This window comes from Carassius auratus, unplaced genomic scaffold (assembly GCF_003368295.1).
Source record: "Carassius auratus strain Wakin unplaced genomic scaffold, ASM336829v1 scaf_tig00009457, whole genome shotgun sequence".
In the NCBI taxonomy this organism is placed as follows: domain Eukaryota; kingdom Metazoa; phylum Chordata; class Actinopteri; order Cypriniformes; family Cyprinidae; genus Carassius; species Carassius auratus.
In genome coordinates this window covers 100404-124224 of record NW_020524032.1, presented here as the reverse complement: position 1 = coordinate 124224, position 23821 = coordinate 100404, and the positions used below count along the sequence as shown (strand labels likewise).

The window sequence follows — 23821 nt, the reverse complement described above, 5'->3', positions numbered from 1 at the left end:
AACAAACACACTTTTATAGACAGCATTAGAAACTCCACCATTATCACAACGCCAGTTGACATTGATGCAGCGTCCATTGGCACAGGTGAACTGAGTGAGTGGGAAACAGGTGGGATATGCTGGCGAGAGAGAGAGAGAGAGACAAGAGAGAGGATGAGATAGGAAAAACAGTTAACATTCTTGAAGTGTCAGCATGGCATGATGACAAAAGGAAAAGAGACTCAAATTAAGTTACCACAAGATGGTGGTTCATCTGAGCGATCTCCACAATCATCATCTAAGTCACATGTCCAGGAGATAGGAATACAACGGCCACTGGCACATGGGTACTGATTAGAAGGACACGTGCGGGCTGGGAGAGAAAATAAATCCTGATCAATTAACAAAGCACATAAAGGCTGGTGTACACCACAAAGTACTTTGACAATTATCAGAAAAAAATGCTTAATAGTCCTATTAACAATTAGTTTACAATACCCAAGCAAGTACTGTTAGATTCATCTTCATCATTCCCACAGTCATTGTCTCCATCACAAAGCCAGCGCAGGGGGATACAGCGGTTATTCTGGCACTTAAAGCGGTCAGCAGGACAGGTGTGCTGGTCTGAAACAGGACAAATAGGCTCATTTAAATGTGCACTCCATAATGTTTCTTTTCATGGCTGATATAACAGCCTGATTTATACTGACACCTAGTGGTATGGATGTATGAATCACAAATATTAACAGTTACTAATGCCACGATTAAGACCTGATTATCTTATTCTGTGAGTGAAAGAATCCGATAAAAAAATTATAAAGCCATTTGTAATGTTACATAAGATTTCCATTTTAAATAAATGCTGTTCTTTTGAACTGGTCAAAGAATCTTAAAAAATATATCCTGGTTTCCAAAGAAAAAAAAATATTAAGGGTCAAGACATGTTTTCAACATTGATAATAATAAGAGATGTTTGTGATCACCAAATCAGTGCATTAGAATGATTTCTTAAGGATCATGTGATAATGAGGAGTGGTTTTGTTATTTGTATATCTGAAAATATGAGACAAAAGGGCACTGACGGCACAACTCGGGGGCCTCATCGCTGTTGTCCAGACAGTCATTGTCCCCGTCACACTTCCAGCGGTCTTGAATACAGCGATTATTCTTACAGGCAAATTCTCCAGGCTGGCACTGAGGAGGAGGCACGTAGGAAGGGTTTGCTGTTGAGAAAAAAAAAAGAACAATTATTATTTCAAAATGTATTATACCTTTCAAAATTCTTTGAGGTTATTCACGGGAACATTTATACTTCAGGCCACAAAGGCACAAAATAGGCACCTGTACAGGTCTTGTTGTCAGTATCTAGTATCTGATCGTCGGCACAGGCGCAGGAGCGTCCAGTGGGCGTCAGCAGACACAGACTGCTACAGCCACCATTGTTGGCACGGCACACGTTGGAGCCTGTGACTACACACAACAAAAACACCCTTAGCAGATCCCAATAAAACACACAGTAAAACCACTGAAACTCTGATCTCATTAGTTTGTTCCCGCTAACACCGTATAAATAATGTGGCTGTTCAGACATGTTAACATACAAAACAACACAATTAAGTCCTTGTTTGATCTGTCAGCATGCGCTTTACATATGACTCATTAATGACACATTTTCTAAAAGAAATGCTCAGGGTGTTCAGTACTTTGCTGTTGTTGTGCATCATAGGTGCGGATCTCATAGATTGGGGGTCGTTCACTGCGTAGCAACGTGGCCTTTTTGGTGTTCTGGTCCAGTTTGTAGATTGCTCCACTGCGGTACTCATTCCAGAACAGAAAGTTCTTATAGTGGCACAGGCCAAAGGGATGGCTCAGCTCATGTGCTTCATATACTGTCTGGATGAACAGAAAAGTGTTTTTTTTAATACAAATTCAAGTCGGAAAGTCATATTTTGTTTTATTTCAGTTGCATCCAATCACATTTTTTCGGAGCAATATATATATATATATGTGTTTCCTCACCCTGCGTTCTGTGGTGTTGAGAAGCACCATTTCGATGCGGTCGTAGTATGCATCCACCCAGTACAAGATGCCCTGCTGGGTGTCCAGACTGAGGCCATTGGGCCAGAGCACAGTTTTAGAAGTAAGCAGGATACCGGCATTTGAACCGTCCATCCAGGCCTTCTTTATACTGCCACGATTGGTCTCTTTAGGTTCCTCCTCCCAGTCACTCCAGTACATCATTCTGTAAACAGCATGGATTTATACACTACAGTGTAGATTTAAACAACTCTAGTGCAACTCTAAATGGTTTATCTGTATGTAGGGAACATGTAATCTGGTTGGTAGGGTAACATGGTCTCTAAAAACCAATCAGAATTATGTGTGTATTGTGACTAAATAAAATGCATACAAATGCTAATATCTATCTATCTATATTTTTTTTTTTTGTGGAATTAATTGATTTACCCATGAGAAGGGTCTACTACTATGGCTCTAGGATGGGTCATTTTGCCCTCAAGAAGAGTTTTGCGGGTCTGAGAGGCTTTCTCCAGTTTGGCCACACTGATCGTCTTTTTGGGTCCATCATCAGTCCAATACAGGTTTTGCCCCATCCAGTCCACAGCGATTCCTTCTACTGTGTGAATACCTGTGGAATTGAGAGACAAAATGAATGGGATGGAGAAGAGAGTGAGATATGGAGGAGTTGTCCATGTAATTCATCCACCTTCAATGTCACTCCAACAAAAACCATCCCAGCATCATTCTGCACTCACCATCCTTCACTATGATGTCTCTCTCAGTGCCATCAATCTTCTGGCGGCCGATGATGTAGCTGGTGGCATCAGCAAAATAGATGAACTCGGTCTCAGCATGGAAGTCCAGTGCTCTTGGGTTATTCAGGTTCTCAATGGGGATGATGTGCTCATCATACACTTTGGCATGCATGTCCATACCACGAATAACACCAGGCCGGCCTTTCCCGTACAGCAAGAAGAGCTCATGCTCTGGTTCTGAGAAGAAAAACAGAATTGATTATATCCAAAAAAGCCCTATAATGGGGAATGCTGTTATGTATGACTGTTTGAAACTGAATTGAGAATTGAATTGAGATTTCACTCACTCTTGCAGGACTTTCCGTCACTGCCCAGGCTGAAACCTGAACGGCAGCGGCAGGTTCGGCTCTTGTGACTGTTGCCCAGTAGGCAGATATCGGAGCAGCCACCTGGCTTCCCAAACTGATCAGGAGCACATGCATGACTACGGACTGAGAGGACGAACACAAAAGACTAATTTTAATATAAGGGGCCAGTGGGGAACCCCAATGAATAGTACTGAGTCAGACAGGTAGGATGTAAATGTACCTGTCCCAAAAGAGATTGATTTATGCTGCCTTAGGCCCCGATCAGACAGAACATGTTTTTCAGGTTTTAAAATGTGTGGTGCGTTTTCAAACTTTTTTTTTTGTTTAGAAAAGAGAAGTGCACTTGTCAGTCTAATTAAAGATTAAAGCGTGAGCTTACTGCCAATAGAAACTATTTAAAAAAGGCACCTCTCACTGTAAAAAAGCGTTCTGTCTGAAAATGCTTGAGCACTTGCTGAACTTTACATTTAGAAATATTTTACAAATTGTATCTTATATCCCCGTCATACCTGCAGGCTGACGTCTCTGGTGGTAAACGTGAAGTGCGCCGCCCTTGTCCACGCGTGTGACCACCTGGAAGTCAGAGCTGTTGAATCGGTTGACTCTGATCACACTGGTTTTGGGCTGCATGTTGGCGTTGTCAGAGTTGGTGGCATACAGATAGTTTTCAAACACTGTTAGACCATAGAGATGTTCAATCTGCCAAAACAAACAAAAAAGCATAAAAAATAGAGCATATATATATTTATATACACACTAACTATTAAAATGCCCTTGGTATTAATTAACAGGACTTTTACAGTTCTAAAAAAAAAACAAAAAAAAAAACAAATGAGGCTTCCTAATATATCCCAGTTTTCAAAGTCTGTGGTATTTCTGTCTCCTTTAATAAACTAGCACAATAAAATGTTTAAGAGATTCTGGACTCTGGCATGGTCCCAGAGATAACTGAAAATACAGATGTGACTTTTAAGTCATTTTAATGTCCCCTTGAAAGATGGCTGGTTGAGAACCAATGACTTATACTATTTTCTGTAAATAAATTAATAAAAATCAATTATTTTAAATGCTGCAAATGAATTTAAGCATCACAACAATTTAAATGTACAGTGAAAATGTAGATTCATTTTGAGATAATTTTGAGTGTCATTGTAATTAATTTTGAAGATTAACTTAACTGATGCTACTGTTATATAATGTGCATTCCTATGCAAAAGTCCTGAAACATCACATATAAATTTATATTAGGACTATTAGATTTTCAAGTAGATTTTTTGCAATACGATGAATGTAAACTAATGGACATAAAAAAAAGGGTTTAAAAACAAAAAAAAAAGTATGACACTGTTGCACAATGCTCAGTTTGCACTGCTGTCGCAGGTTTTAAATGAGCTAATGCTGATCTTTCCATTCTGCTGATCATGTGATGTTCTCATTTCTAGAAACTAATGAGTGATGACATCAATGCAAGTGACATCCTTAGATCAAGTTCATGGCTCCAAACAGACAAATCTCTAAGCGCATGTGACTTCACACATACCAGTAATCCCTGAATGATGGTGTGCCGGTTCTTGCCTTCGTAGTCCACCACTTCAATGTAATCTAAGTAAGCGTCAGCCCAGTACACCAACTTGCTGACCAGGTCCAGAGTGATGCCATGGGGAAAGACGATTTTTGTGTCTACCAGTTTGGTGCGGTTCTGGCCATCCATATCACAGCGTTCAACCTTTGGGATTTGGCCATAGTCTGTGAAGAACACTTTCCTTGAAAAGAAGAAAAGGAGATGTTCAAAATATTAGGGCTGTCATGATTCCGCAATTAAATTTGAGTACTCAATTATAAAAATTGATTGCATTTTGCTTGTGTCGATTAACCAGCAAAACTGACGCATTCCATGGATGAGAACCCATTAAAAAGCATTATATTAGACTTTTTTTCTAAGGCTGTACGAAATATTAAAACCATTTAAAATCATAAAAGCATGTTATTAAAAATCAAAAAAGTGTTATTGTGAGTTCACAAAAGCTGCGATTCAATTAAATAAATATAAGCGTTGCAGGTTTAATATGCACTTTATTTATATAAGCGCATCTCAGATCGGCTCCATTCACAGTAAATGCTGCTCCACACAAACAGTACTCATTAACATGCGTGGACCGTCTCAAAATTAATCTTTGCATATGCTGTGAGTCTTGGTCATTTAAAACATTCATCTGGGAACAATGTGCACCATTCTGATCAGATTTATAAGTATATTGTTTTATTAAATTGTATTTTTAATTGTTTTGTTCAATAAAACCATATTTGATTCTGATATTATATTTAAACCAATTATTATTGGTATAATAGATCTAAGTCTATTCCCTTAGGTCTATTTTCATTACCACAAAAAAATGTATCTGATTACTCGATTAATTGTCAGAATTATCGACCGATTACTTGATTACCAAAATTATTGTTAGTGACACCCCTATTGCTTTCTTTATTCTAGATGATTATATTTATTAATTCATTCCAGATTCAGTATTTAATAATATTTCAATTGAATCATAAAGAAATTAATAATTTAAGGGATGTACAACAAATACTACCCAGACATATAATTACTTTACAATTAAATAATATTTATTTTTTATGCTTTATTTGCAATAAAATTAATTAAAAAAATCCATATTATAGTATTTAATATGGTGGATAAATGCACTTAATTGCTTTTTTTTTATCTGCAGAGAAAACCAAGTGGCATGAGTGATGCTGGACTTTGCTGGTCCAGCCAAGGATTAAGGATTAAGGAATAATGGACTCGGGGGTCTCACCCCATGACTGGGTCCAGTGCGATTCCTTTAGGGTTATAGAGCTCCAGGTCCAGCAGGATGACACAAGTCAAGCCATCTTTACTGCACACAAAAATGCGGTCGTCCACATCATCCACAAAGTAGAAGTTTCCTGTCAGCCAGTCAATAGCCATCTGCTCCACATCTAAATTTGTGAAAGAGAAGCAAGACAGGAAGAGAGTCAGGAGGAATATGGGGGGAGAGAGGAAGAGATGTTTTCAGTGTTTGCTTTATTTTTAGTCAGTCATAACTGCAGCTTCTGTCTGACTCAGCAGAAAGATCCTGCACCGTGTTGGAATGCAAAACTTGGAGGATTAGTGTACTTAACATAGTCCCATTATCAGACAACTATCCGAGGAGAACCAATTAACCAAGACCAAACCCCACTGCGGTCATTACTGTGCTTTGAAATTGTGCTATTCATAATTCAGCATTAACAATCAGTTAATGCTAAATTCAGTTTTTAACAAACTATTTTTTCCACTTTCAGTGAAGACAGACAATTATGACTAATTGTTAGACATGTTTCCATCCAAGTTGCAAATTTATTTTGTCAAATGATCCTTCAAAAATGATTTCAATATGCTGATTTGACGCTCAAGAAACATTTCTTAATATTACCAATGTTGAAAACAATTGTGCTACTTTTGTGGATACTATGATACAGAATTTTTTTTTTTTACCATATGTATTTACTGTCACTTTTGATAAATTAAATGCATCCTTAATAAGAGTGTTAATTTCTTTAAAAAATGTAAAAACTTTTGGATGGCAGTGTAAATATGGATCGACCAAATAAAAGCCCTAAATTATACAAAGCTTGATCTGACAATGATCTGACAGTACAAGCTGTGTTGCATAAAAAAAACATAATGTGCCCACATGAAACTCAAGCAGAAGAAATGTCTCTAATCAATCATTAATCCATTCTGACATAAAATGTCAGATTGAATTAAATGCAGCCGTTACATAAGAACTGCTATGAATGATGTTTGTAGAAACTCGTTCTGCTTGTGTTTTATGAATAAGGCCCAATGGGTTTTATGCATGTCTCTGCATATGTATGCGTGTGTGTGAGTGTGCGTGCAGATCAGCCCAACTCTCTGACTCACTGTCACAAGACTATTATTCAGAGAGTGTTGTTCCCACTTTTATGCATCAACGCAATTAAAAAGACAGCAAAGCAAAAAACCTGATTGCAGAAACTCTACAAACACGCAAGGTGAGACTCCATGCTAAAGTGTCTCAACCGTCTCCACACAATCTAAAAAACCTGACACAGACGCTCGTTCTCCATTACTGCACCTTTTCCCTGCACGGGGAGGCTGGACTTGGCCATACAGATATCCTCCATTCTGGGAAAAGAGTTTGAAATGGTAATTCGGTGAATACTAAGTTTCTCTTTCTCTTCTCTGACAATAAGACTCTTTCTGTGCGGGCCGTGCTGAGCTCCAGCTGTGCAGGCCGGTCCACAGTGCCTCCCATGATGCTTGGTGTTGCAACAGCTGCCACCGTACTTCCTGTTACTGATTTGGGGGAGAGTTTCCGCACGCATCCACTAACGATCCTAAGACATAGGAATATATCCTTGTTGTGCAACCCTGTGCAAACCAGACACAAACACATTTCTACAAAGTCCAGTAAACACAAGCCCTGCCGGGAAATGCGAAACTAGCTCCAGGCCACAATAAACCCTCCCCGCTTCTTTCTCTCAGTCTGCAAAACAAACATCCACAGTACCTGTCGCACAAAATTGTAAAAGACACGTTATTCTAAAGGGGACACTCTTGTCCTGTACAAATCTGCTAATTTACTCTTCTTTCTTCACCCCCCTCTTTCTTCAAAAGGAAGTAAACAACACTACGTGGCAAGAACATCTGTAACTTATCTAGAACTACATTTCAGTACATGCAAAAGGTACCATATGGTTATGAACTGGAATTTGTTGTGAAAATACGGAAGGAACTGCAGATGATTTTGAAAGGAGAAATTCAAGGAAAAGGGAAGGGAAAGCTTGCTGAGATTTCAAATGACTTATTATTGTGCTGTAAGCGGAAACTGATATAGGCAAGTAACTACAAAAATATCAAGTCTAACTATGATAGAGAAGACAAGGTTACGGCTACAAGTAAAGTGAAGCTTAACTATATCAGTGACAGAAACACAAGAGACTTAAGAAGAGTGAGGAGAACAAAGCGCCGAGTGTCTCTGAGGCCTGGGACACACTGGTGGGAATCCTATGAATGGACAACTCTTTCAACAAGGCCAGAGTTAGGGTAGTTCTCCGACATATGGGATATACAACACTGATGCATAAAAAAACGGGAAAATAAATGACCGTTATTGTGGTAGCTAAAATTGTGCATATAATAATAAACTGAATTGCTTGATAAAGTATGGAGTGAATGAATGTGTTAGAGATAAATCAAACATACATATTAAACTAATATAAGAAACGAGTGAACAAATAAAACTACATTTACATTTTTATGCTATATAAATACATTTAGGGATGCACAAGCTAAACAAACATGTATAGCAATAACTGACAAACAAACAAGTAGATGGACAAATAAATGTATGTGCAAATGAACGCACACACTCAGTTAACACTCGTACGACAAGCAATGCACCAACAAACAAATGTTTGTTAAAAACACAAATGAACAAACAGCTGATTTGCATCTGACACCAGAGTAGCACTTGACTAAAACATCACTGCAACCAATATTAGACTCGTTTTGCTACACTATTAGCCTCCTTTTAAACAATCCTAATTTTTTCAATAAACCGTTTTAGTGAGAAAAAAAAAAAAACGGTTTCAGTGAAAGCAAGCGAAAACTCCAGAATATGTATGGTCGGGACGATGCATCAGTCACACTTCATGAAGACACCAGCAGTCTCTAGAGCTCAAATCCATCTGGACTAGATGTGGGCCATTCTTAAAATGGCAGGACAGCTATTACCCAACCAGCGGCAAGGACGTCCTGAGCCAAGCCAATGAAGTGTCGTGACACCCTCAAGCAGATATGCTCAACCCAGGTTCATCAGCCACAGTGTGGACGCCCACTCGCCCACCACCCCCTCCTCACACACTGATTATGAGTTTGTGTGTGCAATGCATCCTACTCTGTTTTCGGGCTTTTTACGGGGGAGAGCGGTCACGGGGCACATCTGGAGTGCTCATCTGCCCAGTATGCTACAGTTATAAATCACTCGGGAAATTACTAAACCTTCTGCATCACAGAATATCTGCAGCATATACACTCATTAAAAAGACTCATCCATCTACTGTCCTTCCATTCCTCCAGCCTTTCCAGCAGAATGGCCACCCAGAGTCATTAATGATGCGGCTGTAATAACAGTTGTCCTATACACACCAAAGAACAGGGGGCTGTTGATTTATAGGTCCAGTTAGAGGGAGAACAGAACTTTGATAACATATAATTATCTCAGCACTGGTGGCGTAGGGCCTCTGGACACTGTGTAATTGAATGAGCAAGCTCTGATTTATAACCTCTTTGAGCAAGTTTTGTGGCTGCTTTTGTAAAAGGCCTGGGAAGCAACTTAATTGATGGCATAGGTGCTCAGAGCATTACACCTACAGTGAAGCAGAACAGAAGAGATCGGCTGTCTTTGAGAACATCCAAGATCAATGTCAAAAGAGTTAATGTCTGGGGCCGTATTGGACAACTTTTCAGACAATATCGATAATTATCCTGATAAAATCTTTATTTCTTGCTGTAGAAAGATGTAGAAACCAGACTGTTAACTGTGGTTTCAAACTTCTCTTTATGGTCAGAGATTGAAAAACACTTCATGTTTTTGAGTTCTTCAGACTTTTCCAGTCATTTTCCCTCAATTTTTACATGCTCTTATGAGTGATATTGTTTCAAATGATGAAACAGGTTTGTGTTGCCTGACTTTGACGATGCTTATGTTCAGCACAGTTTGCAGTGCAGGCTGCAATATTAATAATAATATAAAAATAAAACTGAACATTTGTCAGAAACTTGAGTTGACAGTAGTAGTACCTTGATGTCTACATTAATAATATAATAACAATTGAAATTAATATTCCACATTTCTGCCACAATACCATGGTGCAGTTAGTGTAATACAGTAAAACTATGGTAAATGATGGTAGATTTGTAGATTGAAAAGCTTTGACTGTATCTTTGCTCACAGTGTTTCTGCTGTTTGTCAGCGCTGTTTTATCTGACTTTAAACTAGTTTTAATAATTCATTGCACTTTTGGTGTATAAACATTATATTGAACTTTTGTTATTGTTTTAACAAAATTATATTATGATAATTATTGTTTTTATTTTATCGCCCAGCCCTAACCATACTTTTAAGATTCTGTATGCAAATGACCACTGTTTAGCATCGTTTTTCTAAAGCCACACAACTGATTTGTGTGAGAAAAATACATTTTAGTTATGTTCTGCTGATGTTCCCCCTTCAGTGAACTGCTAGCAGCTAGATTACGCGAACGGACCTGATCAGTTCTCTAATCATAACACAGTCCCGAAATTTCCCAACTATACCAAGAGAGGACATGGTTTCTGAGTAACTCTGACACTCCAGCTGTACCCAGTACCTATACCACAGTTCTGCAAGGCAAACTCAACACTTTTACAGACACAGTTTTTCCTCTTGTCTGTCTTGCATGTAGCGGAGTCTGAAATCACAGGGACGGTGATGGCCAGGGTCCAGACTTCCTGGAAAACTATTCTGAGACACTGAAGCTCTGTTCTACAACCTTGTGATCTTCCATACTGTCTACATAGGAAGAGAAATAATAATGAGGTTCAATCACTGTTAATAATAATAAATCATCAGACAAATTTATAAAACTTTGATTTTTATTGTTATTAAATAAAGAATAATATTTTTTATCTAAACTTTTTTTGTACATTTAAATAGGTTGTATACTTTTAAATGTAATTAACATTTACCTGTGTTAAATTACTAAAACAATAATAATAATAATAATAATAATAATAATAATAATATTATACGTAAATATGTATTTGTTATTATATACAAATACATAATCATTATTCATCATATAATGACAACAATAATAGTCAAATTGGCAGGCTGACTGATGATTATTAATTTATTATTAATATTAACAACAATATTTAATTTACATAATATTTTAAATATTTATCAGTTGTTTTTATTAACATTTACATTTCTATCCTTACACGTTTATTTACATTTATGTCAAGTTGCTATAATGATACTACTAATAATAATAATAACTATCATCATCATCATCATAACTATGATTATCATCAGTTTTTAAAATATTAAGATCATGACTATTATCATCATCATCATGAAACCTCATAAAGTGAGAAATCTGGAATCCTCAACATAGGCAGAAACTTGAATCATGCTAACAGCGCTCTGCATGTGAAGTTTGAAACACTGGGACACTGGGAACTAAATCATCAGTCCTAAAGAGAAAACAGGGCTGGATTATTTCTAGCAACAATAAACTACTGTGCGGTAACTCGCCGTCCCACCCTGCTCACCCTTCCTGTGAAACTGCTTCCTTGGTGTGCTGGCGACTGGCTTTCCCTGGCACCCCAACATCACACACACACACACACACACACACACACACACACACACACACACACACACACACAAATAGATACATAGAGAAGGAAGGGTTGCATCTCAGACCTCTGTCTCTCTGTATCCATTATCCCTCTGTGTTTCATCAGAGAGCAGCCAATATTTAGTCTGAGATGCTTTCTATACATACTGATCCCAGCAAACATATCTACAGTCCAGTAGGAACAAAACCAGACCAGGTGGCAAATAAGACAGAACTAATAATACAGAAACTCCCTACAGGCCAGGAATGTCTAGGTGATGCAACAGTTGATGTAATGGTTGAAAGGTGTCATAGCAATTGCTGCAATGGTTTGGGCAGTAAACTATGTATCCTAAAACATGGTTATTGTGTTATACAATCTAGAACAACCATGTCACTGTCGGTATATCAACGCAAAGAGCATGTCATCAGACATTAATTATATGTTTTCCAGTCAAACATTAAGTCTAATCATAGACTGAGCTGAGTCAAAAGTGATAAATACTGACATAAATATCCTTTCCAGTCCTTTCACTGTCACTGCAGATGGGAAACCGGGGTCAAAAACGCATCAATTGTACAAAACAATGTGAACGCCTTTCGTCAAAGCAATGGAAGAGTTAGATAAAAAAAATTATGTGGGCACTCTTTGGGTTAGTGAATGAGAAGTGGGGATATTAACAAAATAACACCATAAAAGTAGCCTAAAAGTAGACTCTATTCTGCTCATCAAATCTTGACATCCACCCCACAGTTCATGAGAGAAATAATGATGCTCAATTCATAAACAAATTGTTCTTTTGAGTCAGATCTTGTCAAAGAATTGCTTAATTCAGGTGACAAAACCAGTTTGAATGATTCATTCATTAATCAGACTGGGACTGGTTCACCATTTTGGTCTGTTCCTCACACAAACACTTGGTATACAACACAAAAGTCAAATGAGCTGCTTTTGTGATACTACCACTTTTGATTAGCATGCGTTAAATTGAAAGTGACAGTAAAGACTATCGTTATGAAAGATGTATATTTCAAATGAACGCTGTTCTTTAGAACTTTCCATTCATTAAAGAACCCACAAAGAAATTAAGAAGCACTGGATAACGCTAAAAAAAAACGTGAGACACTAAAGACACTAAAGAGTAATGGCTACTGAAAATTCAGCTTTTCCATCACAGGAATAAATTCCATTTTAAGATATATTTAAATAGAAAACAGTAATAATAATTTTAATAATGATTTATTTTATTTTTGATCAAATAAATGCAGCCTTGTTGAGTAAGAGTGTTCCTTTCATATATATATATATATATATATATATATATATTCTCACATGCACCCCAAACAATTGAATGGTAGTGCAAGTCATATGGGTCTGAAATTAAGACTTTGGTTACTTCTGTTTATGGATAAACTTTTCCTTTGGCAGCAAAAATCTGTAACCACAGATACAACCCAAAAAAGGAAGCTCAGACTATTTCTTGTAAACCAGGGATGGGGCAACTTTGATATTGTCGAGGGCCAGCACTCCTTCTTCTTTATACCAAGGGGCCAGGCTTTTACACGGTCTCACTCAATTTTCTTTTTACTGAAGGAAAGCAAAATATACTTAATGTAATTTGTTTTTAGAGATTTTATCATATTTAAAATTCAATTATGCCAATTCAGTTGGGAAACTTTGTTGTCAATTGACAAGCATTATGTAAACATCTCAATAACATTGTCTATAAATTTACAACAATCAATTGTACAGAGTCCTAAGAGGACAGAAAATATAAAAAAAATATCGATTTCTTTTTATACTGATTGGAAGATTTTCATTGTCAATTTTTTAATTTTGCTAATGTTAAAGTGTTAAATTTTGTAGGTGTCATTTTTTTTAAAATCGAGCATCTTTTGTATATCTTTTGATCCATTGGGCTGCACTAAAAGACCCGCCGGACACCATTTGCCCATCCCTGCTGTAAACAATGAAGGCCTTAACAAATAACTTTAAGTTCATGCTTTTTTGGATCATTTTGCTTAAACAAACACCTGACATTCATGTAAAACACACAATTAAGAACATGGTACTGACGGTGCAGGCTGAGCGAGATGTTGATGGTCTTCTCCTCCGTGAAGCTCTTGGCGTTGGGGAATTTGGCACACTTGAGTTGGGTGGCAGCAGGTGAGTCACCCATGTGGATCCAGCACACGGTCTCCTGGGCGTAGATAAAGTCCATAGCGGTGGTCTGCTTGGTGTTGATGGAGATGGGATTGGCTCCGCTCAGAGAGGTTGCTTGAATGTTTTGGGAGTTGGCTATAAGGAGGTATGGATGCCGATCTACAGGATCTTAAACATAGATGAAAAAAACCCATTGAGGCCTTCTCCTTCCAAAACAAAAAGGATTTGACCACAGCCAGCAAGACAAAAAGAACAAAGGATCATCAGAAACCATGTTCGCTTCCTACCGTTCTTGGCCTTGCAGGAACGGTTGTCCGGTTGAGGCAAGTAGCCCTCCACACAGCTGCAGGTGTAGGAGCCATCCGTGTTTGTGCACGTCTGACTGCAAGTCCCGTACACTGCACACTCATTAAAGTCTGACACAGAGAATGCCACAAGGTCAACATTTTAATTCATTAAACACTTCATTAAAATCATAAAGTCATTCAGAGCTCACCTTTGCATCGCTTTCCATCTTCTCCCACCTCATAGCCGCTCCTGCAGTAGCACTTTGGACCTGACAATGTCACTGAACAGTTGTACTGGCAGCCCATGATGGTGCAGTTATGAGCATACTCTACAGCATAGGAAACAGAGAGAATAGACAGTCAGTCAGCAGAGAAACATCCACATCCAAAATAAATATTAGATTATAGAAACTTGCAAGCAGGACAGGACAAACAGGCAAAAAAGCTTTTAGATTTTAAAATAATACAATACAATACAATTGATTAGTCCGTTAAGAGTGTCTGTACGTGCAAAACATGATACTTGGTACTTGGTACTTGATCCTTGTGATATTTTGTGAAATAGTGAAAAGCCTTTGATACTCTTCGAGATGCCTTTAGGACATCTTGGCAAAATATAAAAATGCAACGGGGGCTTCACTGACACACAGGGTGTATGATTAAAAGGTTTTACTGGACACAGATGAGTGCACTTGGTTTTATACTGTGGGTATTGCTGTGCTGCCAAACACGGCATCTCTTTCCACCAGCCTCTGTGTGAACTCCGACTGCAGCTTTGCTCAGACAAAAAAACAAGTCTCCACGTGCCCACCGGATACACACAGGTCTGGGAAAACCACATCCATCAAAACAGTGATTCCGTCTGATATGTTAATGTGGGAACGGTTCAGGGAAGTACAAAGATCACAATGGTAATATTTACATAAGGAACTCCTTTATAAACCCACAGGATTTTTATTCCAGGTACATCGGTCTCATTTGATCTGATCATACGCTGACAGAGCACCATGATCCAACTGCTCAAATTACAGCAGGTCTAAAAAAAAAAAAATGTTAAACTTCAAAATAAAAACCATTTTACAAAACAAGAAAAAAGAAAGAAATGAATCACTCCAGTATTCAGTGTCACAGGATCATAAACGCCAAAACTACATGAGACAATGCCACCATAAGGCATTCGGTCAGTTATGATAAGTCCAATCGGCCCACGATGCACTGCAACGGTCTCCTCCTCTCTCCTTTCTTTCTCCTACAGAGACTCAACCACCCAAATTTACGCACAGGGACAATGAGAGTCCTCCTCACACAAAAGCCTGTGGCACTGAGGGGTACAATGGGGCTTTTGTGGAATGTGTAGAGGAAGATGTGCAGGCAAAACACTATGGTCTGTATCGAATCAATTCCCCCATACCATCCAACCACAGCTCATTCACTGACCTCACAGCCACAAACTACTCCAAACAGAGCAGAAGGCATTCGGGGCGTAACGTTGCCTACCCAAAAAACACTGTTGGTCATAAACTGCAGACTTTTCTGTATCTTCTACACTGATTTTGAGGGATAGTTGTGCAGAATGAAGTTAAAGGGATTGTTTACCCAAATATGTTTTATTGTAATTAGCCTCAAATTGTTTCAAAACCTGTATGAATTTCTTTTTTCAGCTAAATACAAAAGTAGATATATTTTGAAGAATGATAGTAAGCAAACGGTTTCTGGTCCCTACTGAATTCCATAGTAATTTACTAGTTACCCATATTCTTCAAAAAAAATAAATAAATTGAACAGACGAACAAATGTGTACAGGGTTGGAACAACTTGAAGGCGAGTAATTGATCACAGAATGTTTTATTTTTGTGTAAACTATTCCTTTAAGTATGGTAAAATGTGTGTACTACACTTTTCTGAGTAGCTGAGAGTGTTATGGAATAAAAAATAAAAAAAAAGATTAATTCTGAACATGCAAAGTGTGACAATAACATCTGCAGAACTTTCTGCAGACACTGATTTGACATGGACCTAGTCGTGTCATATCATTAAAGGAATGTTACTGGTTAAATACAAGATCAACAGCCCTGTTTGTAAAAACAAATGTGCTAACAGTTAAGGACTTAAAAAAGAAATTTATACACCAATTATTCAGCCATTGGTATCTATTGAAAGTCAATTTCTATCAACACTGGGTTTCATTTTTTTAATTTAATTTTACAAATTGAGGTACAAGGTGAAACCGTTTGGAGGTATACCACAAATGTGGTCAGAAGACATTAATTTGAACATGAACACAACTTTAGACCAGTGTTTCTAAACAAGGAAGTTTCTATAACTTCCAAGGAGCTACAAGGTGACATACAATTATTTATAATAAAGAAAACCATTACAATATGCCAAAAAAAAAGAACCCGAACTGTAAAAAGTCTTGGGGCCTTTGAATATTCTTGTAGACAATGTGAGGCTTTGGCGTCAAAAAGCTTGAGAACTGCTTTTGACCAATTAAATCCAATGAATTCCCATCATTGTAACATATCACTGGAAAATTATCTTTTTAAAGATATTGCACAAAATAGCAATGTAAACAAATTTGCTGATTTTTCCAAAGCACTATTTTAAAATCACTGACAGCTCCATGTTTTCCATACCCACTTGAACCCTGGGAATATTCCTTTAAGAATGAATTTACCTCCGATGAGCAAGTGCAGTTTCTAATTCCCACAGCCATGCCTTGCCTTGCGGGTATTTAGATTGGTATGGAACCCACATGTTTGTGGTTTATTGAGGCAACGAAAATGATTTTTTCGAGGATCATTTCAAGTAACTGTAAGATTGCAGCCAACATGCCATTATAATTAACAGTGAAGTGCTGGGAAGAAAAAAAACCAACCAGAGAGCGAGAGAAATAACGAGTGAGACAGAGAAGGCTGGAGGGCTTAATACCACACCACAGAATCTCTCAAAGACGACAGCTACAAAAACACTGGCAGCCAGACCTAAAATCAGTGTTCAACCGCACCACATGAGATCCACTCAACCTGTTACAACATTACTATTAACAGCAGATCTGGGATCAGCTCTGATCTTTATATCTGGAGCAGGAGAACCTCAGGAACATATCATGTATCATCCAGCTTTCTTGTTCTCAAGCACACATAGTGAATCAGGACACACATTCTGCATGCTTCATAAGGATAACAGGAAATGGCTGAAAATGTCATGCTTCATATTTAGGCTCTTGTGATTTCCAATAATATTCTAGTTGGTGAATTTTGGATAACTAATTATTATAGCAGAGTTGCTACTAAATGAACTTTTTTTCAGTAGCGTGCCAGCAGCAAGCACAGCTATTCCAGTAAAAGCTAGTTTATAGCGTTGAAGCATTACAAAACACTACATTTGTCACATTTACTCACATAGCCTATCAACAGTAAACTGAGGAACTGAAAAAACACTTTCCTAAACTCTCAAACAGCTTTGGGAAGTCAAAATCATTCATTTCAGTGAGTCAGCTAATTGCGACCACATTGTTTAAACGTACTGGTTAAAAGTGATTAATCTGAATGATAACTCGCTTGTTTTCCTCCCACTCATTGTGTACTATCTTACAGTCTTCTGCGTGGTGAACTGTTAGCTAAATACACATTATACTAAACACATAAATATTAAGATTTATGTTGTCAACCTAATTTATACTACGATAAATCCTGCTCTTTTTCAGTTAATTACTTAACCTGATAATTATAATCAGTTTGACAATTTTTTCAGGATTCTTTGATGAATAGAATGTTGAAAAAAGTACAACAGCATTCATTTGAAATAGAAATGATCTGTAACATTAGACAATGTCTTTCCTGTCACATTTAATCAATTTAATGCATCCTTGCTGAATAAAAGCATTAATTAAAATAATCTTACCGATCCCAAACTTTTGAATTATAGTTACAGTAAATTGTATTTAAATTTATAGCAAAACTGCATGTGGTCCAAAAAGCATTTTGGATTGCATTTAGTCCTAGTGGCAAAGGAAATTACTATCATGCCACCCTGCTGGAAAAAACCTGAAAGCAAACCTTTCAGCAAAAAATCAGTTTTGGGAAACGCACACACAAACAAACCAAGTTCGAAGTTCACTGACTTCAAACTAGACAAAAACTCTTGTTGTGTTTGATGTGAGAGTGTCCTCAAGATGAACTCAAATGGCCAAAAAAAAAAAAAAAAGAAAAAAAAAAGACATTCATTATTCTATTTATCTGAGCAGTACCCTGTCCAATCAATACTCCTGATCTCCCTCCCTGTGCTGTCACAATAATACGCTGAGATCTGAGCCAAACTCATCCATCAGTGCAGTGAAAACATTGTGAAGCCCAATAGCGGAATAGAAACAAATGGATAAGCCACTGCCCAGAATGATATGCTGTTGCCAAAGCTGAAAGGCACAGTTGAGTTTGCCAATAGCAGTGCAAAGTTCTTTTTTAAAGGGCTAATCGTTCTTTGTAAGTGCTGCGTATTTGGCTGTGTGTGCGCGCAGAGCCTTTTATGTGAATAGGTCAGCTAAATATGAGCAAACAGTATAACGGGCGGCTAATACGAGGCTAACAGAGGCATAACACAAGATAAACACAGGAACCATGGCAACATTAGCAGATAAAGTCAACAAAACTGCATTCCCAAACCATGTAATCTGTAATATGCCATATTTCTAAAAGAAACAGGATATTCAATTATGAAAAATAGGACTGCACAATAGTAAACAGTAGTCAGATTGGAGGTGATGATTTATTAAGACGGAATTTTAGAGGAAGAGTAAGCCGTTACATTTGGTTGAAAGATTATGAGAACAAACAAAACATGAACTGATTTATCGTGCACACAAAGGAACTTGCATTAAGAAAATAAATAGTCATTTTAATTTCACGCTGATTCATTACTGAATTATGAGTAGCTTAAGTAGGTAAAAGTCAAATCAAGCTATGCATTTAAAATGGCCAGCTACAAGCTACTAACAAAAAGTTGTTAAGTACATTATTGTTCTAATGTTTGAGTTTAGTAAGTTTTTTTTTTTTTTTTATTGCTGAGTTACTTAAGCTCAACAAAGCTGCATGTATTTGATCAAAAATACAATAAAACAGTAATATTGTTAAATATTATTACAGCTTGCTTACTATAATATATTTTCAAGGGTTTTCAGCATCATTACTCAAGTCTTCAGTGCTACATGATCCTTAAGAAATCATTATTATGCTAATTTGCAGTTCAAGAAACATTTCTTATCATCAATGGTGAAAAACAGTTGTGCTACTTAATATTTTTTATGGAAACTGTGATTTTTTTTTCAGGATTTTTTTTGATAAAGAGTTCAAAAGAACAGCATGTTTTGCAACATCATAAATGTTACTTTTGATGAATGCAATGCTTTCTTGCTGAATAAATCTGACCCAAACATTTGAACAGTAGTGTATATTAAACTAACTTAAGGAGCAATAAATGTAAATAATGCTAATAATGAAACCTATAAAGCCAAGTACAACTGCAACAAAATAAGGGGACAATAATACTAAAGATTGTTGATCAAGAAACTAAATAATGCTGACAATAGTAACTAACTTTCATTAAAGGGCGGATGATTAATGATGCTAATAATGTAAATTCAAGTACAAACCCCATTTTAAATGACAAAATGACCAGCTTTGCTGAAACTAATCAAACAACATAACTAATTTGGAAGACTTTTATTGCTAATTAAAATAGCTTACTGCTTAAAAAAAGCTACTCTATAGTTAGTGAAACATTGGTAGTAGTGTAGTTAGTTACTTCAACTATTAAATGTAAATGTAATTCTACATTTGTAAGCATGGAAATACACACAGATTCCTACAAAAGCTATCAAAGTAATTAAACACTACTCAAGGCTCTACCTTCCTTCAAAAGCTATAAAACGTCACCAGATTTCCTGTATTATCTTTAACATCTCTGCCAGTAAAATGAGTTAAGAAGTTGGGAAACACACTGCAATAAAAATGTTCCTTCACTCTGTTGTGAAATAATCCAGTCTGAGGAGTCAACAAAAATTTAGGAAATGTGTAGTGAGCTGACCAGAGACATTTTTGTAAAACTTTTTCAGCATTGCTTAAAGTTTGAAATCTATAAATCTCAAGTTCCCTTTTGGAGAGGGCTGAGAGTTTCTGACCTGTGCCTTCAGAGCAGGAGAAACTGAACAGACCTTGAAACATCTCTGAGAGGCTTAAGTACAAAATGATTAAATCGAGACTGCGGGGAGCCAATTAAATCTGCCAGAAGGGAAGAGACGTTCAAACCCATCCCCAGCTCAGTGAGGGGTTAAATTTACAAAGCCCAGGATAAGACGAACCAGACTAGCACGAGCACGGCTGATATCAGAGGTCAGCAGTTCCCACTGATTTTTTGACGCAGACCCACTACATTATTAGCAGCATAGCAGCCAGATGCATCACCAACAGAAATAAATGCCTGCCTCTCTCCCTTCTGTCCAACTTGTCAACAAATCTGTGATAATAACATAGAAATATAGTATGACGAAGTGTGTTTTGAAAAGACTTGAGCTGAGTTTCTTGCACAATCTCCATGTCCGTTCCAGGGAAGCAAACATCCAACAGGAAAGACATGTGAGCATATATTTGTGTGCATTATGTGCATCTGAGTGCAATGGGTTCATGTGGAAGACTGGGTGAGTGTTTACCTCTGGGTTCAAAGGGTCGGCATTTGAGCTGGAGGAAAAGTGAAGTGTGTGTGTGTCTAGGCTCAAAGCGCTGGACAGAGGCCAGGTCAGGAAGGTACATTATTTATTATTCAGCCTTTAAAACCAAGTCTGCCATGCTTACATTCCAGCAGTATGAAATTATGGCGGTGGATAGACCTGGGACTTACATTACAGGGATTTATTTGACCCCACAATCTAAACCTTCCTTTTAAAATTAGATTATCTGTCATTCTGATTTCTTTCAATTACATGCTAAGTTGCCGGTTCAATACTAAAGATATAGGTCAGCCGGATGAGACTGCATATCTCAGGACTTTGGACACAAACAAGATTAGTTCCTGATAACTCATGTGAGGATGATAACTAGGCTCAGGAGCCAAGCCTTTGGGGACACAGGGCTTTCACACACAGATCTTGACATGACTGCCAATAATTATGAGTTCACAATACGGATATCTTATGCTGGAAAAGATTTTACTTGCAATGACAATTATTGATCCTACAATAATTTTAGCACAACAGTTTCTCGAATTTATATTTGAACACTATATATTCGGTGCATATACACTACAGTTAAAAACAAAAAGGTCCAAATATTTTACATAGATAATAATAAAAAATATTTCTTAAGCAGGACAGCTTCATATTTGAATCATTAGAATGATGTAGCACTGAAAACTGGATTTCACCGGAATAAATTATATTTAGAAATTTATTAAAATAGAAAATACTATTTCACACTGGAAAATAAAGGAAGACAATAGATTATATAATTACATGTAATTTTAAATAATAATATAATTATATATTATTATATAATATTTACCATATTGTGAATAATTCTTCCAAAATTACTTAAAGGCTGGAATACACTACGTAACTTCTGCCCAGATGTATAGTCTGAGGAAGTCAACACTAGTTTCCCAAATTCAGAGCTAGTCTGAAGATTTTCAACAGTTGTAGTTGACCGAAATTTGCATAGTGTATGATGGGTTAGTATTGGACTATGATCGCATCCAGTAGGATGATTAATGTATGAAGCAGGACAATTAATATATGAAGCTTAGTTTTTCCTCTGTAGGCACCAAGTGCATGATTCCTAGTGTTTTGTTCGTAGTCATCTAGTGTATTTCAGCGTTAAGCCACTCAAGTCACAAGGATTTTGACAAAATCTCATCTGTGCCAAATATATGATATATTGGTGTCAGATATGGACATATATAAATTAATAAAGATATATAAATTAATAAAGATGTATTTGGTTCATGATCAGACTGTGTTTTGGACATGTTACCTCGACAATGTGGTCCCTCGTCACGCCCATCCGTGCAGTCTGGGACGCCATCGCACAGCTTGCTCAGGTGAATGCACACATCTGTTCCTCGACACTCAAACTCGTTGGGAGGGCACTGTGACACCTGGGTGTGATGGCCTGCAAGATCACAGCAAACAACCACAAGTTAACACATTGCAACTATACAAAGAGATGCAGCTCCATTCAACTGCTAGCCATGTCGATTTCTTTTAAGAATGTTAAACACCTCAAAGTTAACACCTGAGGGACGCAATGCATGATTATTTTCCACAATACAGTGACAATAGACTCTATAATAGATAATAGACAATACATAATGTGGTAGAATGTGAAAGCATGTGCATTTGAGTTTTAAACCATTTGGTTTAAATGTCTATAGCAACCTTATTACAGTTTTCACCAGCTATAAAATTATATTTCTGATTGGTGCAAATGGTTTCAAATTATCTTAGTATTAATTATGTATTATAATACTATTATAGTATTATAATATTATTCATTTAGTATTAGTATTAGCTATGTTAGTATTATTTAGAAATTATTCTTTTATACTAGCTTTTGTTTAGAATAAGCTTTTATTTTTATATTTTCAGTTTGGACTTTAGTTTTAGTCATTTTGTTATATTCTTCTGTGACCAACTTTTTTAGGTTTAATATTATATTTTATTTAGCTTTACAGCTTTATTTCAATAAAAACAATCATTTCAATAGTTTTATTTCATTATATTAACACCATTCTGAATGTCCATTGACTAATAAATTAAAAGAATATACATGTCTTAGCCTGCTTGCACATATCTAGTCAGTAACTTATTCCAGAAGTTAGGAGAGCAAGTCAACATCAGGTCAAACAAAAAGTAAACTAAGACACTACAGACCCTTTGTCTCCAGAATGGAGAAAAAACACACACCATCAAAAGTTAGAATTGAAAACTAGAACAAAAAAAAACTGTCTTCTGTTTAAAAATCTTATTTTTTAAGACTATAACATGCTCTCTCGGTTTAGAAAAAATAAATAAAAAAAGTCAACCTAAACCATTCAGAGCATCGCTATTCGCCGGAGTCGTTTTCTCTCCATGCAGCCCACATGGCAAAGCAAATTGTTTGTCTTGGATATTTTTCTTTCTTTCTCTTTCTTTATTTCTTTCTTTCCCTCCACCTCTACTCATAACATCTGCTGACCCATTTTAGAAAAACACAAGAAAAGGGGGAATTCACCTCCTATACAAAAGTGAAACAGTTTTTTAGCCACTCACATTGCCCCACATGGCTGCTTCTGAAGGTCCATTAGGTTTTTCTGCTCACTTAATAGCACATGTGTGAGTATCTTCTGGGACTGAAATTAAGAGGCCAACGTGCTTATTTGGTTCATTAAAGCTTGGCAAAAACAGACTGGAAAATGTTTCTGTGGGAGGCCCCAACAGAGCTTGAATTTTATACCAAGGGCAACATTATAGCTCGGTTCCAAAATCTAGTGAGCTGCCAATGTAGGAAGCAGTTTATTTATATGTTGAATGTTCAAAATCAATTCCAAGGTTCTATCTCTGCTAGAATACTGCCATAGAAGGCAAATGCCTATGTGGGCAGCTCACCAGTTTTTGGAACACACCTATAAATTGACTTCCATTTTATTTCAAAATCTATTCTCAAGCAATGGCATAAAAGCTGAATGAAAATATTTTTATTTAACTATCAAAGACAACAGTAAACAGCACTTGCAAACCATAAACTCATGTAATGTAATATTTAGTGGTCG

The 23821-nt window shown here is 36.9% G+C and overlaps 1 pseudogene; it reads right to left on the bottom strand.

The window, feature by feature from the left end:
- The window catches only part of LOC113072559 (low-density lipoprotein receptor-related protein 1-like), a 94672-nt pseudogene that overhangs the window by 41565 nt on the left and 29286 nt on the right, over positions 1 to 23821 (bottom strand).